Below are 17,835 nucleotides of genomic sequence, written 5' to 3'. Positions count from 1 at the left end.
TGTAGATTATAAAGCAGTTGGCGGTTGTGAATGTTTATTTTTCCTCTGTGAAATGATGTAAAATATAATGACACTTTCATAGAGGCCTGTAAAATCTTAACATGTCTCCAGACGCTCAGAGTAACAGCTGGATTATTATTACAATCTAGACTTTCTTCTGGTGTCGTGTGAACTGAGATGAACCTCATCATTGTTTTAACACTCACTCGCTCTGTTTTACTTGTTTTCTGATAAATACTTGATGAAGTCCTTGAAACATTGTGTTTGTGGTCCTGATGACATTATATGGTGTGTGTGTGTGTGTGTGTACGTGTGTGTGTGTGTGTGTACGTGTGTGTGTGTGTGTGTACGTGTGTGTCAGAAGAGCAGTGGTGCACACTGTGCTGAAGTCAGAATGATTCAGAAGTTCTCCATCAATCTTGTTTATCTAGAGAAACATATAAACTGAAGATTGAAGTTCATTATCTGCTGTAGATGTACTTTTGGATCCTACACTACACATATTCCGATTAATAGACGGTTCTCTCAAGACATCATCTTTTACAGGAAGTGACATCATTTTGCTGACAAAACAACTGTTGAAGTGTCTGTAGAGCAGAGCTTGTCAACTGGCGGCTTTAACTTGTCAAATAAGTGAAGAGCCTTTAAGAAATACACGTCCTGAGATGCCACATCATTGAAAGTCCAAAACGCTGCTACATTACACCCGCGGCTCATAACGGTACATTGACGTCCAATAAAGCCATTTGATCGGTAGGTCCAAGAAACTTTATGTTATTTACAACGTTATAACCCACACGGAAAAAACCTATATGAACATATATGTTTTAATATAGGTTTTGATATAGGTTTTTAATATATGTGACATATATAAAATTGGCCGTTTTCCTATATTATATGCACATATATGCACACATATATGCACATGTATGCGCATATATGTGCACATATATGCGCATACATGTACCTATATGTGTGCATACATGTACCTATATACAGTCATGGACAAAATTGTTGGCACCCCTGAATTTTTTCCAGAAAATCAAGTATTTCTCACAGAAAAGTATTGCATTAACACATGTTTTGCTATACACATGTTTATTTCCATTGTGTGTATTGGAAAAAAACAAAAAAAGCAATTTTTTATATAATGTCACACAAAACTCCAAAAATGGGCTGGACAAAATTATTGGCACCCTTAACTTAATATTTGGTTGCACACCCTTTGGAACAAATAACTGAAATCAATTGCTTCCTATAACCATCAATTAACTTCTTACACCTCTCATCAGGAATTTGGGACCACTCTTCCTTTGCAAACTGCTCCAGGTCTCTCAAATTGGAAGGGCGCCTTTTCCCAACAGCAATTTTAAGATCTCTCCACAGGTGTTCAATGGGATTTAGATCTGGACTCATTGCTGGCCACTTCAGAACTCTCCAGCGCTGCCATCCATTTCTGGGTGCTTTTTGAAGTATGTTTGGGGTCATTGTCCTGCTGGAAGACCCACGATCTCGGACACAAACCCAGCTTTCTGACACTTGGCCCTACATTGCGACCCAAAATTCTTTGGTAATCCTCAGATTTCATGATGACTTTCACACAGTCAAGGGACCCAGTGCCAGAGGCAGCAAAACAACCCCAAAACATCTTTGATCCACCACCATATTTGACTGTAGGTACTGTGTTCTTTGCTTTGTAGGCCTCATTCCGTTTTCGGTAAATAGTAGAATGATGTGATTTACCAAAAATCTCTATCTTGGTCTCATCTGTCCACAAGACGTTTTCCCAGAAGAAGTTTTTGGCAAACTGTAGTCTTGCTTTTTTATGTCGCTGTGTCAGCAGTGGGGTCCTCCTGGGTCTCCTGCCATAGCGTTTCATTTCATTTAAATGTTGACGGATAGTTCGCGCTGACACTGACAGAGCCTGCAGGACAGATTGAATTTCTTTGGAACTTGTTTGGGGCTGCTTATCCACCATCCGGACTATCCTGCGTTGCAACCTTTTATCAATTTTTCTATTTCGTCCACGTCCAGGGAGATTAGCTACAGTGCCATGGGTTGCAAACTTCTTGATAATGTTGCGCAATGTGGTCAAAGGAACATCTAGATCTCTGGAGATGGACTTGTAACCATGAGATTGTTGATATTTTTCCACAATTTTGGTTCTCAAGTCCTCAGACAGTTCTCTTCTCCTCTTTCTGCTGTCCATGCTTAGTATGGCACACACAGACACACAATACCATGACTAAGTCAACTTCTCCCTATTTTGTCTGCTTTCAGGTGTGTTTTTTTATATTGCCCACACCTGTTACTTGCCCCAGGTGAGTTTAAAGGAGCATCACATGCTTGAAACAATCTTATTTATCCACAATTTTGAAAGGGTGCCAATAATTTTGTCCAGCCCATTTTTTGAATTTTGTGTGACATTATGTCAAATTTACATATTTTTATTTACTTACAAACAATCAAATAGTACAAGAACAAAAATAAGACGATAATCTTCGTCTGATCTTCATGATCTTCTCAGGTCCGTGAGCTTCGAATTGAAATACGTGCCTATCTGCCCTCGGGTGGCTGCTGGCCGCTTCTTCAATGTAGCATCTAGAGAAGACAAAAATAATAAATCAGTATAATAATAATAATAATATTGTGCTTCAACAGGAACCCAAAGTGCTTACAGTACAGCTGCAATTGGACACATATTTTGGATAAAGGGCTGATCATAATAAAAAAATGCGTCATGTAAAGACGTCTATTGGAAGATTCTGATTGGATTCTGCTAAATCTGAAAGAAATTCTTATTGGCAACATCATCCCCCTTTTTTTAGGCGGCATCGTTCTTTCATATGCACATGTCCGTCATGGGGACTGCATTGTTAACATTCACACGGTCAATCATGTGCATCCAAAGCAGAGAAAATTCTTGGATAAGAAAATTTTGCCACTCACAAGCGTTTTTTCGTTTGCTTGAACACAAATAAAGAACAACTTCAAGTTCAAGTTCATTTATTTGTATAGCACATTTACAACAGCCAGCAGGCTGACCAAAGTGCTTTACAGGAGAAAACATTCATTCTACAAATACAAAACAGACCATGCACAAATTTAACACAACCCCATAGGCTATATCATTGTCGTCAACAGTTTAAAACAACCTGATTAAAAAACTTTTAAAATAAAGAACAACTTCTGCAGTTGTTGGCAGATTGGGAAGTGTACCTTGTTCGTTGCCTCCTCCTCCTCCTCGTGGTTGTATTTAGAAGAACATCTCTTCTTCACGCAAAACTTTGGAGGGAGGGGGAGAAACAGAGGAAAAAGAAGATGCAATTTAATGGCGACAGTGGCACAGATGGGATTGGATTGGATTCAATTTATTGTCATTACACATACAAGTACAGTGTAACGGGAGAGCGGATCGTCCCATGATGGAAGGTCGGGGTTTGAATCCCGGCTCCTGCAGGTGCAGACAAGGCACTTGGGCAAGACACTTCACCCAATCCCTATGTGTGAATGGTTGGTGGTGGTCAGAGGGACCGTTGGCGCAGATGTTAGCAGCCTCACTTCTGTCAGTCTAACCCATGGGAAACAGCGGCTACAATTGTAGCTTACCACCATCAGCAAGGAGTGAATGAACCCCCTCCCTTTCATGTGTGAAGCGCTTTGGGTGTGACTTGTGTGTCTTGTGAAAAGCGCTATACAAATAAGATTCCCTTATCCCCCATAAAAATCGTACTCATCATGAATGAAGTGTAACACCACACACACAGGATGCAGACTGGTAGTGTACCTTGTTCTTTGAAAGTATGTCATGACCCTCCTCCTGCTTCTCACCCTCCTGGTGCTTATATCTTGAAGTCCCTCCCTTTTTATTGTCAACCTTGAGAGACAGAGAGAGACAGACTGACTTTTAGCCCAACTCTTATTAACTTAAGTTACACCACCTTGCACATACATCTTGTCAACAAAGCACATGAAATCATCATAGATGACACAAGCACAATCCTACACACATGCCTACACATTAAGAAACAAGAGAGAGGGGGAGATCACTTTAAGTAAAGCACCATTGGTGCAGTCAGTTACCTTTTCTTTGAAGCCTTCCCAGTCTGCCCCTGCTGCTCACTGTACTTTGATTTTGGGATGTGAGGGACGATTTGTTTGCCCTTGTGTGTCCTCCTTCTCCCTCTCGATTGCACACAGTTTAATTTGGAGAGTTTTTTCAAATTCTGGTGCAATAAAATTGAAATGTTATCATGAACTGCAAACGTTTAATCATGTTTAACGTTACCAAATCTAACATTAGTCCCAATTGACTTCCCTAACATTAGCAAATTAGTTAGCTAACATGAGCCAGAAAGCTAAGCTAGTTGCCAGCCAGGTACCTAGCAAAATCCATTTTACACATCTTTAAGTACGAGCAAAACCATTGAATGTGGTATGTAACTACATAACGTCAGCTAAAGTTAGGGTATATCATACTTGCCACGTCAAACATTCTGGCCCGTTTGCACCGGCCAGGGTTTGCGGCCTTTTCTTCATTCCACCAGCTTCTCGAAAATCTTTAAATGAAAAATGCAGGACACAGTCGAGGGCTAAAATAGTATAGTCCCCATTCAAGTAAGACATAGCGGATCTCAAATGTTGATATCGCCATCTTTTCTCCCAGCCGGTATCTTTCGGCGTGAATGCCGCATGCCGATGACATCATCAACTACGCCGCATGCAGACGTCACAAACTAAAAAACATTGCATTTTGCATTGCATTTTGTGGATGTTACGGTGAATGTGTGGATGTGAGCTGTAATCTGAATGTGGTGGATGTGAGCTGTAATCTGGAAGTGACTTGAAATTGGAAAAAAAGGCTTGATTGACAAAATAAAAAAACGACAAACCATTTGTTATACATTTCCTTCCTTTCCACTATCTTTATACAAGAAATAATTGACCTTGTAAATGTTTCAGCAAAACGTGTAGACATCATAGCTTTCCATCTCCTCTCACTTATTTGCCATAGATAAATTCCATAACATGCCAATTACATGTGATTACCAATTTCACGTGTTCGCACATACATACGTTTTTTGCATTTTTTTTTTAGTTTGTTAGTTATTGCCTTGATTTTAAATATGAGCTAGGCATCATGACAGATGCCAAAGTGAGATATGAGCTACAAAATCACCAGATCCTGCCATGAGCTATATAGGAGACATATCTTGTATGTACATATAGGGCTTATATGTGGATATAAAGAAGCAATACAGATATGGCCTGTATATGCACATATACAGTTGTGTTCAAAATTATTCAACCCCCACTGAAATTGATTGTTTTGGTCGGTTTGACATTGATTATGATCATTCAGTCATCCTGCTTACAATTAAATCAAAGAGGCACGTGTAGGTCAGACAAATAACATAACATTTATAATGAAATAACCACAAATGTCTTTTCTGAGCTCACATCATTATCAGTTTTATTCAACCCCCAAGTGACATTCAATCTTAGTACTTAGTACAACATCCTTTTACAGTTATAACAGCTTTTAAAACGTGAAGCATAGCTTGACACAAGTGTCTTGCAGCAATCTACGGGTATCTTCGCCCATTCATCATGGGCAAAAGCCTCCAGTTCAGTCACATTCTTAGGCTTGCGCACTGCAACTGCTTTCTTTAAGTCCCACCAGAGGTTCTCAATGGGATTTAAGTCTGGTGACTGCGATGGCCACTTCAAAATGTTCCAGCCTTTAATCTGCAACCATGCTCTAGTGGACTTGGAGGTATGCTTGGGATCATTGTCCTGTTGAAAGGTCCAACGTCTTCCAAGCCTCAGGTTTGTGACGGACTGCATCACATTGTCATCCAATATCTCCTGGTACTGAAGAGAATTCATGGTACCTTGCACACGCTGAAGCTTCCCAGTTCCTGCAGAAGCAAAACAGCCCCAAAGCATGATTGACCCCCCGCCATGCTTCACAGTAGGCAAGGTGTTCTTTTCTTCATAGGCCTTGTTCTTCCTCCTCCAAACATAGCGTTGATCCATGGGCCCAAACAGTTCTAATTTTGTTTCATCAGTCAACAGAACACTATCCCAAAACTTCTGTGGTTTGTCCACATGACTTTTGGCATACTGCAGTCGACTCTTCTTATTCTTTGAAGACAGCAAGGGGGTGCGCCTGGGAGTTCAGGCATGGAGGCCTTCATTACGCAGGGTGCGCCGTATTGTCTGAGCAGAACTTCAGTACCCACATCTGACAAATCTTTTCTCAGTTCCTCAGCAGTCACACGGGGACTTTTCTCCACTCTACGCTTCGGGTAGCGCACAGCAGTCGAAGTCAGCATCTTCTTTCTGCCACGACCAGGTAGCGTTTCAACAGTGCCCTTTGCCTTGAATTTGCGAATGATGCTTCCTATGGTGTCTCTTGGTATGTTTAACATCTTTGCAAATCTTCTTATAGCCATTGCCCTTCCTGTGAAGAGTAATCACCTGTTCTCTTGTCTTCCTGGACCATTCTCTTGACCTCACCATGTTTGTAACCACACCAGTAAATGTCTAGAAGGAGCTGAGTATCGCAGTCATTTTAAAGCTGCCTAATTGGTGCTTATTAGGCTTTATTGCTGCTCCCTGATATCCACAGGTGTTTTCAATACCTGATTGAAAACACTTCATTGAACCTCTGTTCTTCAGAGTGGTAGTCTTTAAGCGGTTGAATAATTATGTCAATGAAGAATTCACAAAAGAAACATTTACTACTGTATTACAAAACTAATTGATGTCATTTTAGTTGCATATGGTTCTTTAAGAAGTCCTTGTAGAATTTCATTCTGAATACAATTACAAATGTACACTAAATTCCCTAAAACCATTTACAGCATTTGGGGTTGAATAATTTTGAACACAACTGTATGCACCTCAATTTTGCCTATATGTGCATATATACTGCATATAGGTTTCATATATGTGCATATATCCTCATATAGGTTCTTTCCATGTGGGAATCTCCAATCCACAGCCAATCGGTTTGCGCACGCGATAGGTTATGTTCCAAAACGCGTCTTGTGCCCTTGAAAGTAGGCTAACTGCAAGAAGAGTGCACTACATGAACGGTTGTCTCAGAGTACGAACACTGTGTTGTTTTTACTACTGCATTGATTATGTATGATTTAAACAGTTATTCCTCCTGAACTCACACTACAAAGGATCTGCCCTTCTAAGTGTGTGAGGCACAGGAATGCGATTGATTTCACCTGAAGATGCGATAATAGTTTCTTTCACAGATTAATGTATTCGCTTTTTACTTTTATTAGTTCAACTAAATATCTTCATAAATAACTTCTTCAAAAAAAAACAGTGCCGCCCACATCTTGGATGAACTGGGGACTGGGGTGAGTCAATTAACAACAATTTCATTTTTGGGTAAACTAATGCATCAAGGAATATAAAAAAAATACTAAAAAGACAAAATCCATTTGAATTAAATATCATGAAAAGGCAAAAATACTGGATGCAATATTTGTGTGAATTTTAATATATGACCTATAAGTAACTGCGACAAAAACAGTATAAAAGGAACAAAATGCAATAAATAACAAAAATAATAAATAATGAGGATATGGTAAAAAGATTGGCCCCCATGTTATTTATACTTTTGGAATCTGGCCCTGAAAGAAAAGTATTTGTTGACCCTGATGTAGAGTGATTCCATTGGATTGTATTTGGAGTTTATTTGGTGTTTGATTTGTGTATATAAAGTCTCTCAAACTAATATAAAGTCATGAGCAAAATTCAAGAGAAGATAAAAATTTGCAGGAACATTTCACCATCTCTATTTACATATATTTACATATTTAACATCCACGTTTCTGGGTTTCTTCTTCACATATGAAACAAACTAAGAAGTTGAACCCCTGGCCCATATTCTGCGCTGCTTATAACTTTATGAAGTTAGTTGGTTAAGTTTCCGACTCTCATCTGAAACAACTATAGTTCATCTTTGAGAAGGCCTCAGAAAGAGACTCAGTGATGTTGAAATCTTTCCTCTGATAATCTCGTGATTCTTAATGAAATCTTTATTCCTGCACTTCACTCACATTCTGATGAAATATTCTTCTTTGAGTTTTCATTCGCTGAGGTTCTCAGAGCGATGAAGTCAACCAGAAGAAATGTTCTCATTCTCACGGTGATCTTATCCAGATCCCCACATCTTATAAAGTTCTCAGTTCTGTTTCATTTTGGTATCAATATCATAAAAATCATTAAAGTATGAACCCATATTAACATATAGCTTTGATGATGTTCTCTCCTGTTGAGAAATATTTTGTTCTTTGTGAGATCTCGGGGCTTTTATTGTGCACAGGAGACGATTTAAACAGCTTCTGGAGGGAATAGGAGGAGGATTCCATTTTGCTTTGTTAAAGCTATCAACAGAAATGACCACTTAATAGGGTTTCACTTAAATAAAATAAATTTGCTGTTAGGTCTTTCTCAATACAGTTTCTTTATCTTCTCAGAATTGTTAAAGCGACTTAAAGACAAACAAGCCTGATGACAGCACAGAATGATCACACTCCTCTTGAATTTAAGATTAAAACTTCATTATTAAGTCAATGGTTGTTCTGATGAGCTCTCATCAAGAATAATAATGAATAATGATGAGCTTTACTGATGCAGATGAACAGAGAAACAGATCGAGATATGTGAGAAAAGAGGGAAGTTAGACACATGAAAGAGAGAATGACAAAAAAAGATCATGTAAATATAGGGCGAGATAAGAGAGAGAGAGAGAGCACTTGAGCGTGTGTTTGTTCTCTGTCCTGTTGAGAGGTTGATTCCTCTGTCGCTGGCTGTTCTAACAGACAAAAACTGAAGGATTCTCTAGAGAGAGAGACGCCATTACCCGACAAAATGACCCTCATTTGAGTCTGCAGGACTGCTGCGGGAATCTACAGACTCAAATGATTCATAGATGCTCTTCTGCCTTTTATTTACTTATCTAACATCTCTGACCCAACGTTCTTCAGCAGGCAAATGTGGGGTGTAAGATTAAGGCCTGCAGACAGATTTTTCTCAATAGGTCAAAATCATAAGTGTGAGTCATTTGCAGTGAGAGAGAGAGAGAAGAGAGAAAGAGAGAGAGAGAGCTTTAAAATTCTACACACACCTTAAGAACAGCGACACAGACACACTCCATCACAAAGCCTTAAGTCATCAAGAGCTGAGCCCAGAGAGAAACCCCTTCATCCAACTGATCTCACAACTAACTCTACAACCCCAAACATGCCCAAGTCAACCCCAAACCCCAGCCAGACTAAACAAATGATGAAAATACAAAAAGAGAAATATCTCCAACACTGGACAGAAGCAACAGCTCAGCAAAGTAAAGTGGAATGCTATCTGTCACTAAAGAGAGAATATAAAGTGTCAGAATAGCTCACAAGCGTATCAGACCCTAAACTAAGAAAAGTGTTTGAGCATGTACAGACTCAGTGATCACCAGCTCACTGTAGAGGACGGCAGACACAGACACACATGGACACCGAGAGAAGAGCGACTGTGTCCACACTGCACACACAATCAAGTGGAAACAGAGCTGCACTTTCTCCTCTCCTGTCCCAACTACACACACATCAGAGAAACATTCTTCCCCAGTTTACAAACTTACACAAAGACTTTGACCAGTTTCAACAAAAGGACAAGATCTCATACATACTGGGAGAAAAGTCAAGAAGCTCAAACCTGGCTGCAAGATATGTCAAGTCTCTGCCACGACCAAAGAACAACCAGCACAACACAACACAACACTGACAGGACAACACACACAAACTGACACTATCACCCTCATTGAGAACTTAATCTAAACTCTTTTTCTGTTTATATTGAGATGTGTATATATATATATTTTTACTTATAGACTTTTAATTTTATTCTATCTTATTTTTATCCTAATCTGTATTTCTGCATTTTTATATTTAAATCTTGTGCTTTGGCAATGTAAATTTTCTTTTATCATGCAATAAAGCTCCTTTGAATCTTGAATCTTGAATCTTGAAAGAGAGAGAGAGAGAGACAGAAAGAGAGAGACAGACGAGAAGAAAGAGAGAGACAGATAGAGAGAGACAGTAAGAGAGAGACAGAAGAGAGAGAGAGAGAGAGAGAGAGAGAAGAGAGAGAGAGAGAGAGAGACAGACGAGAGAGAGAAAGAGAGAGACAGAAGAGAGAGAGACAGTAAGAGAGAGACAGGAGAGAGAGAGAGAGAGAGACAGAAGAGAAGAGAGAAAGAGAGAGAGACAGAAGAGAGAGAAGAGAGAGAGAGAGAAGAGAGAGAGAGAGAGAGAGAGAGAGAGAGAGAGAGAGAGAGAGAGAGAAAGAGAGAGACAGAAGAGAGAGAGAGAAAGAGAGAGACAGAAGCGAGAGAGAGAAAGAGAGAGACAGAAGAGAGAGAGACAGAAGAGAGAGAGAAAGAGAGAGACAGAGAGAGAGAGAGATTTCATGTAAGGACACATACAGTATGTTCAGACGACAGCAGATGAATATCTTTTTAACAGCACAATGTGTGAATGAAAACACAATTATATGTTTGACACAGTGATTCATTCAGACACACGACAGAAAACACTTGTGTACAGGTCTCATAGGTGACGAGTATTAACCTTTGGGTTATTTTCGCCCAACAGTTTGTTCTGTGCAGTATTTACCCAGCAGGGTCAAATACAACCCAACACTTCTAGACTGTAGAAAACCTCAAAGAATTCATTCTTAAATGATTATTTTATATTACACTGTGATCAAAAAGAATCATAACTTATACTGTACCTGATTCAACATGTCACGACAGCAGACAATATTACATAATGCTCGTGTTTTTCTATTTGAGATCTAATTTGTATGTCGTGTTTATTAAGCAGAATTCTCATTTCAGTCCTCAGCATCTCTTTTAAGGGCGAACAGATGACTTGTTTACACTCGTATGTCCTCATCTTCAGTTCACAGGATAACACAAATTCAATTCTTCCATTTTCAAGTTTCAAGTTCAAGTTTATTAGATTTATAAAGCACACTTGGTTGACCAAAGTGCTTTACAAAGTTTCCTATGTCGATTAACAGAAATGAACATTATACCTTCACAAGACATGAAACGCACAAGAAAACAGATGGGTTTTTAAAAGACTTTTGAAGTTTTGGGTTGTTTTGATAAATAAAGGCATTCTGTTCCACAACTTTGTGCCAGCTACTACCAGGGCTCTGTCCTTCCTTCATCCTACTCTAGATCTAGGTACCCGTAGAAGATGACCGGTCTGTGATGTGAGCGATCTGCCTGGATTGTGCTCAGTGAACCGCTCTGACAGATATTGGAGAGAGATTCTTCAGGGCTTTGTAGACAACCAACAAGATTTGGAATTCAATACAATACTGTTTCCAATAACCAGTGCAGTGAACGAGGAATAGGTGTAGTGTGGTCCCTTTTCTTACTGCCTGTGAGCCAGCGGTCAGCTGCATTTTGGACCAATTGAAGTCTATGAATAGATGAGACAGACAGCCCATGATTCAGTCGATTGTAGTCAAGTCGTGATGAAATAAAAGCATGAACTACTATCTCAATTCTCTTCCTGCTAAGGAAGGGTTTAAGTTTTCGCTTGTTAAAGCTGGAGCTGACTACCGTGTTAATTTTTTTCTTTAGTTTTAAGGCGCTGTCCAAAATAAAGCCCAGATCTTTAGCAACATATGAATGACATGATGTGAGAGAACCCAGTCAACAGATTGTTAATTTTTATATTTTTTATTAAGCCTTGTTGTGCAAGCACTGTTGAGCTTGTGCAGAGGCAGCAGCTTTTGCCAGAGGGGAACTGGAATCCCCTGGTTGGGCCTGGGTTCCCCTGAGGTTTTTTTTCTCGATGGGAGTTTTGGGTTCCTCACCACCGTTTGCATATTGTTTTGCACTATCTGCCTGGCCGGGGGGGCTGCTTTAGAATTCATACTTGTATTCAATGCGTCTCATGTACAGCTGCTTTGTAACAATGAAAATTGTAAAAAGCGCTATATAAATAAGTTGAGTTGAGTTGAGTTGAGAACAGTGCTCAGATCAGTTTTTTTCAGTTGGCCCAAACAGAACACCTTCACTCAGGTGATAGAAGTTATTGGATAGCCACGCTTTTAAATCTTGAAGACAGTCTGATAGTTGGTTTATGGTAGACGTGTCGTAACGCGTAACTAGTATGTAAAGTTGTGTCTCAGCGGCATAGCAATGATAAGATACCCCAAATCTCCTTAATATTGAGCCAATTTGTAACATTTATAGTGAGAATAGTATCGTGCCAGAGTTGATCCCTGAGGAACACGGCATGTAGCATGAGCAACAGAAGAAGAGTGCTTCCCTAATTTGCTGAGAATCTTCTGTTGGACAGGAAGGGTCGAAACAAACTCTGACACCGATAAAACGCTCCAAGCGAGATATCTGAGATCTATCAACATTATTGTCATCGTATTACGATTATTACCAGCATCATTGGACATTAGAATGTCATTATAGACTTTCTCAGTGCTGTGTAGCTTTTTAAAACCAGACTGAAATATATCTGAAATACCATTTCTATTCAGATAGTTTTGAAGCATAAAATTTGTATAGCCTAAAATGTGAATAAACTACGGGGTCAGATGAAGGCTTTTTTTGGGATTGGTGACACGGAAGTGTCAAAACTCATCTGAAACAGTCAAAAGACAGTTATGTATTCTGTTCACTAAGTCTGTGCCTATAGTATCAAAGATTTGTTTGATTAACCGTAGGGGCAACACGTCATGAGGAGAAAAGGTGGATCTTAGTTTTAGAGTGATTTCTTTACAAGTCTGTTAAGAGACCAAGTCAAATCCACTACAGCGATTAGTAGGTAAAATGTGGTCGGTGGTAGAATTCATCAGTGTTGATGGTTGAGCTCGGCCATTATAAACCTTATCTAGAAGTACTTGAGGAAATTTTCCCATAACGAGGAAGACGTCTCTGTGAGTGTCTGCATGTGAGTGTCAATAGTTGAAAATAAAATTTGGGAACAGTAAGAAATTTTGGCTATCATTTCCGATAGATATTTCGTCTTTGCACTCTTGACAGCCTTTTGAAAATTAGATAGAGAATCTATTAGCATTTCATAGTATATTCTTCTATCCTTCTTCCACTTTCGCTCGCATTGGAGACATTGCTGTCTGAGCGCCCTAATAACACCGTTCATCCATGGTTGGGTTTTGCGTTTTAGTTTAAGAAGCTTTCATGGTGCAATAGCATCTGAAATATTACAACAACTGTTATTGAAGGAATGTACCTGATCATCAACATTCAAGTCAAAGGACACCGGCTCAGAAGTAATAGGTAGGTAATTCTCCAAATACATGTTAGAAAATGCATTAAAGTACAAGACTAACATGCTTGAGTTGGTATAGTAGGAGATGAAGAAGTAAGAAGAGTGGTGAGATCACAAGTCTATGATCAGAGGAGACAGTATCACTAACGACAACATCAGCCGCTACTATGACATAGTTAATATCAAATCTAATGTATGACCAAGGCAGTGAGTGGGATGGTTTACCCATTGCACAAAGTTCAGGGAGGATATAAGATTTAAAAAGTCCTTTGCCAAAGCATTAGCTGCACAACAAACATGAAGATTAAAATCCCACATAATTAAAATAAAACCATGATTAGTCAGGATGTCCCCTAAAACGTCAGCAAATTCTTCGTTAAAATTATTCAATGCTGTTAGTCGATATATAAGAATGATCAATATGGGACTAAATGAATTGTTATGAATTAATTGGACCTCACAGCTAGCAGGATAAGCAGTGGTCAACAGTCTGCAATGAAGATGTTTTTATAAACCGTCGCCAACCCTCCTCCTTGACCAGTCGGACGAGGGGTTATTAAAACATGTAAAGTCACGGGGTACAAGCTCAGAGAGGAGACTTCAATCACCTGCATTTATCCAAGACTGTATGAAGAAGAAATCCAGATCGACCAAGACAATGAAGTTGTTACAACTAAAAGTTTTGTTGACCATGGAGCGAGCGTTTTCTAGGGCCATCTGAGCTGCGGAGATTCTCCTTGAACTTGAAATGATCTAGAAAATGAAAATGCCTTCCTTCGCACAATCCGAGGGGAATTGTGTCGTGGAGAGCAGGTTGGTATTCCCGTGATCCATGTCATCCATAGTCTTCTTTCTGTTTCTGTTATGTAGTAGTCCAGGGGAGCCCGCAGCCCACGCCAACTTGATCCCACACACACCGGCCCCATCTTTATCATTCATCTCGCTGCTAAAGCTTTAGGTAAAGAGTTTTCTGTTTGCGCATGTAAATCTATTTGGCTCTATGAGATGAAAGTGTGCTAGCGCTCTAACTCTTGATCTGTCCGGAAACTTTTGTGTTTATCTTTGACCTTTATCTTTCTGTTAATACACAGTCTGTTTTTATTAGACATCTCTGCATGATACTGAAATTTCATCTCACTGTTTTCTGGCTATAATGAGTTTTAGAGAGCATGAAATTCTGTCCAGAATTGAACTGGAACACGAGCGAACGGTTGGAGAAACAGCTAGAGATCTATGAGATGATGGAGAACAAACCGACACGTCCACACACCGCAATGCATAAATAAAAGATTTCAAACAAAACATCTGTCTTTATTTACCCAGTATCAGGCTGTCTGTCCTTGCACAGTTATAATAAATATAAAAGAAAGACTGTGCTGTAGAGGTTTGTGAAATATTCAATGTCACAGATTTCAGTTTAGAAGAACTCTTCCTTTAGGTCCAATCACATTCTCTCAAATCAGCAAGAATCTGAAAATGAGACACATTGTTCATCTTTGACACAACAAACCTTCAACATGAATACATGAAAGAGAAAAGTGATCGGCAGAAGTAAAAGCGTTTACGCTGATTAAGCAACTCTTTGACAAAATGATGTTGTGTTGTGATGATGATGTGTGGCTTTCTTACTCGATTAATAAAGTGAATCTTCTGAACATTCTCACACAGAGTGGAGAAGCGTCTGCTTTACATCAATTTCACCCTGAAATCCAAATTTTGTCATTTTGGACACCCCTGATGCGCAAGTGTTGTGTTGCTCTCATGAACTCACGTCATACACTGACAAGGAAGAGAAGAATAGGATGATTAAATTCGTAATTTTGCTATTTTTTGTGCACATAAAGTACTCTCTTCGCCTCATAAAGATTCAATTGAACCACTATGATCAGATACAGTATTTCAACCATGTCTTCACTACTTTTTTTTAGAATTACCTTGATGTCATTGAGGAGACCTGAAAGCTCTCAGATGTCATCAAAAATATATTTATTTCTGTTCCAAATATACAGGGAGGTCTTGACATGTGTAGAACGTTTGTGAGTGAGTACAAAATGTCTTGATTTTTAGGTGAACTATCCCTTTAAACCTTCAGTGGAAAATATTGGCCGTTCTCTCCGTGGTAATTTTATGTCCAAATATAAACCATGAAATAACATTAAGTGTTGGGCATTATCCGTGAACAGCTCCGAGATTAAAGTTCACAAACACTACATCTGTTTTTAAATTAGATTTTAATTGGACTCGTACTTCTGTTGAACGTTTTGTTTTGTCTACATTTACATATATGCATTTGGCAGATGATTTATCCAAAGCAACTTACATTGCATTACACTGCTCGGCATAGCTAGAGTCACGCTCTTACCACTGAGCCACAGGAAAGCATTTGTAAAACAAATGAGGAAAGCTGAAACAAACATAAACACCTAATGAATGTTTTCCTCGTCTTTTCACGTGTTTAATAATGAGCGAGAGATAAAAATGTTCATTAGCAACATGAGCATCAGATGGGTTAAACATCCAGTGTCTGAATGATCTTATGAGAGAGAGAGAGAGAGAGAGAGAAAGAGAGAGAGGTGTGGAGTGTTTTGTTCTTATGTGCCGTGAGCACTGCTGTGGGAGCTGTAAGACTATAACAGTTATCTTGAGTTCTCTTCATACATTAGACTTCTGTGTCTGGCTGTGTTGTGGACGTCTTCAAAGTTTCTGTCCACTGACACACAGTCTTTTATCGATCACAGTGAGAGCTCCACAATACTGAAATATTAAAAGAAAAGTTGGAACACCCATAAACACGGACATGTGCTGTTGTTGAAACCTATATTTCTTCTTTTGTGAGAGTTAAAAGGAGCTGTTCAGCAGATGTACTGTGACATGAGTGTTTGTAGTGACAAAGGGTTTTAGAGAGGAGTGGGTTTGGTAAGTGAATGATTTGGAGGGGAACACACACATACAGTAGCGAGTAAAAATATATACGATACATTTAAATGCACTTTGAATAATAGCGTCTGCCACACGTATACATGTCCTCTGACAGAAATGAATCTCTAAATAGTTTGTGTATTTATTGAGTCCAGCGGTGCGTAGAATTAAAGTCAGACTTTTTGTCTGAGGTTTCTCTTCTTTTTAATAATACGCTTGTGCATGTGTATATGTCTTTGCTCAGTGCTCACAGATCTCAAGACAAGTTCTGTGGATGCTCACATCAGCTCTCCTCAGCTCTACAACAATGTGTCTGTGATGTCGGTCCTTGTGTGACAGCAGTCGGCTGTTAAAAAATGAATGTGACCTCAGCTTGACTTCTCTTTGCTCTTCTTCACACACTGAAGATTCCTGCTGCTCACACACCGAACGGACAGTAAGACAAGAAAGACAGAATACATGATTAGATCACTCCGGGGGGCTTTTGACCCATTTTAAAGCTTTATTCAGCGTTGTTGTAATCTGCTGTAATCCCGCAGGGTAAGAAGTATACTTCAACTTCATTTTACTGAAGTATAGTTCACGTATATTTTAAGTCTATACTTAACTGTTTGCAGCAAGTATACTAATATCAACGTACTACTTGTAAATCTACTGTTTTATGTGAATTTATATGTGTAGCACAATTCCACACTTTCAAGTATACTCTCAGTAAACTGCTAGTTTACCATCTTTTATACTGCAAGACTTCTGTCTGGATAAGGTATTAAGCACACTTGAATGTATTTTGTAAGGGACATCATGGAGATAAAATCAAAACCCACGATGTGATGTTCTCCGGATGCTTTCATTACTCACAAAACTACTTCCTGCTTGTGTGTTGTTTATTTTGATGTAATTCACTTTAAAGGTCGACAGTATTGTGTTTGGTTAACATGTACTTTCTTTGTTGTTTTCTGGATACAATGCAAATGGATGAAAGAGCTGTAAAAACACTGGTGTGTTGATGTCGCTGTGTGCTTGTTTATGATGATTTGTGCAGAAGAGAGAGGGAAATAAAGAATATGTGACGGTGGTCTAAATTGGACAGGAAAGATATCGATCGGGTGTATTGATTGATTGTGTAATACACAGAACGTGATGTGTTCCTCAGATGTTTCAGACATTATTTGCACAGTCAACACAACAGCTTTACAAATTACAATCCTCCATGAAATTAATTTACAGATTGAATCTGTTGACAAAACTCACAGAATAATTCATGATAATCTGATCTGTGTATGATGGTGTGTGCGTTTCATGCACGAACGAGTGGAGTAAGTGTTCATTTCTTAAATCAATAGTTTGGATTACTGCTGAATTATTCGGTTGAATTGTGTTTGTACATTCAGCTCACAGTGAAACATCAGCAGCACATGAGTTCATGTATCACTGTCTGCTACTCTCACATGTTCTTCACATGTTTAAAACAAACATGAGAGTTTTTACAGGAATAAGTGCTTCTGTAACTAGACCATAGAAATGACTTTGATTTTAAAGTACCAGCACCATGACTTTCACGTTTTGTTACATA

At 39.0% G+C, this 17,835-nt stretch overlaps 1 protein-coding gene across 2 annotated transcripts in view; it reads left to right on the top strand.

The window, feature by feature from the left end:
* LOC130417128 (heparan sulfate glucosamine 3-O-sulfotransferase 1-like) overlaps nt 1-17,835 on the top strand; it is an 88,219-nt gene that overhangs the window by 37,392 nt on the left and 32,992 nt on the right. The window lies entirely within an intron of this gene.

Source organism: Triplophysa dalaica, unplaced genomic scaffold, assembly GCF_015846415.1.
Source record: "Triplophysa dalaica isolate WHDGS20190420 unplaced genomic scaffold, ASM1584641v1 Contig18, whole genome shotgun sequence".
Classification (NCBI taxonomy): Eukaryota; Metazoa; Chordata; class Actinopteri; order Cypriniformes; family Nemacheilidae; genus Triplophysa; species Triplophysa dalaica.
The sequence above is the reverse complement of the archived record's forward strand: the minus strand, read 5'-3'. Positions and strand labels throughout refer to the sequence as shown.